The sequence below is a fragment of the Malania oleifera genome, chromosome 5, assembly GCF_029873635.1.
Source record: "Malania oleifera isolate guangnan ecotype guangnan chromosome 5, ASM2987363v1, whole genome shotgun sequence".
Taxonomy (NCBI): Eukaryota; Viridiplantae; Streptophyta; class Magnoliopsida; order Santalales; family Ximeniaceae; genus Malania; species Malania oleifera.
The window spans coordinates 92645533-92647851 of NC_080421.1; positions in this window are offsets into that span (position 1 = coordinate 92645533).

The following is a 2319-nucleotide window of genomic DNA, read 5'->3' on the forward strand; positions in this document are numbered from 1 at the left end:
AAAGATGGGACTATGAGGATGTGCATCGATTATAAGGAGATAAATAAAGCGATGATAAAAATTAAGTACCCTCTTCCTAGAATTGATGATTTATTTGATCAGCTCTAGGGGACCCAGGTCTACTCCAAGATTGATCTTCAGACGGGATACCATCAAGTGAAAGTTAAAACTAAGGATGTTCCGAAGACAGCATTCAGGACCAGATATGGTCACTATGAGTTTCTAGTTATGTCATTTGGTCTGACAAATGCACCCACAGTGTTTATGGATCTAATGAATTGGGTATTCCATCAATACTTGGACCATTTTTGTGTTGTCTTTCTTGATGATACACTAGTTTATTCAAAGAGTTTTGAGGAGAACAAAGATCATCTGAGGCTGGTATTGTAGGTGTTGAGAGAAAATAAGTTGTTCTCTATGTTTAAGAAATGTGAATTCTAGCTATGGCAGGTCACTTTCCTTGGGCATGTGATCTCCGAGGACGACATATCAGTAGATCCAAGCAAGACAGAAGCGGTGGTGAATTGGGTGAGACCGGGGAACGTACAGGAGATCAGGAGTTTCCTAAGTCTAGCAAGGTACCACCAGCGTTTTGTGGATAATTTTTCCATATTATTGGGTCCACTGACACGACTCACAAGGAACAATGTAAAGTTTGAATGAACCGATGATTGTGAGTACAGCTTCCAGGAGTTGAAGTAGTGGCTGGTCTCTGCACCGGTATTATGTATTCCATCAAGAGAGAACGGATTTGTAATATATAGTGACGCGTCCCAGAAAGAACTTGGGTGTGTGTTAATACAGCACGAGAGGGTTATTGCATGCGCTTCTCGGCAACTTAAAGAATATGAAAGGAACTAACCGATACATGATTTGGAGTTAGCTGCAGTGGTGTATGCCCTAAAGATCTAGAGGCATTATCTATATGGTGGAAAATGTGAGATCTTCTCTGATCATAAAAGTTTGAAGAATTTCTTCATCTAAAAAGAATTGAATATAAGGAAAATGAGATGGCTAGAGCTCATTAAAGCTATGATTGCATTATCAGCTATCACCCAGGGAAAACAAATGTTGTGGCTGATGCTTTGAGCTGAAAATCAGTGGGAGCAGCATTGTCAGCAGTGACAAACCAACATCCAATCTAGATGGATTTGGAGAGGCTCGGAGTGGAGCTAGTAGAGGGTGATCACTAGGCATTCATTGCCAACTTAGTACTACAGTCTACCCTGTAGGAAAAGATTAAAGCTTCTTAGAGGAATGATGTAGAATTAGTAGAGTTTATGGATAAAGTGCAGGATGGTCAGAGATAGGAGTTTAGTATTTTAGATGATGGAGTTCTAAGGTTCGATCGGTACCAGATTGTGCGTACCTACAAATACTGAGATTAAGAAGGCTATCCTAGAGGAGGCTCACAAATCCCTTTACACAGTGCATCATGGGTAGCACTAAGATGTATCGGGACCTCCGAGAGTCATTCTGGTGGAGTGACATAAAGAGGGAGATATCCAAGTTTGTGGAGAAGTGTTTTACGTGCTAGCAGGTAAAGGCTAAGCACCAGAAACCGGTGAGATAGTTGTAGCCCCTCCATATCCCTGAATGGAAGTGGGATTATATATCTATGGATTTCATTACGGGGTTACCGCCGACATTGCATGGATAGAACACCATTTGGATAGTTGTAGACCGACTAACGAAGACTGCCCACTTTATCCCTAGTAAATTCAACTACTCTATGAACAGGCTGGTAGAGTTATACATTCAGGAGGTAGTTCGACTCCATGGAGTGCCAGTATCTATAGTTTCAAACTGAGACCCACGTTTCATGACACGATTTTGGAGGAGTTTGCAGGAAGCTTTAGGGTCTTAGTTATCATTAAGAACTACCTTTCATCCTCAAACTGATGGGTAGATGGAGAGGATGATCCAAATACTAGAGGATATACTACAAACATGTGTGCTGGACTTCGAGGGTAATTGGACCCATTTTATGTCGCTGATTGAATTTGTGTATAATAACAACTACCATGCCAACATTGGGATGGCACCTTACGAGGCATTATATGGTAGAAAGTGCCACTCTCCACTATACTGGGATGAAATGGGTGAAAGGCGAGTTCTAAAGCCAGAATTGGTGCAGTAGGCGTATGATAAAGTCGGACTTATTAAAGACAGAATCAGTGCAACCTAGAGTTAGCAGAAAAGTTATGTAGATACTCACCATTGGAAATTGGAATTTGATGTGGGAGACCATGTTTTTTTTAGAGTTACACAGCTAAGAGGATTTATGAGGTTTGGGAGGAAGGGTAAGCTGAGCCCTAA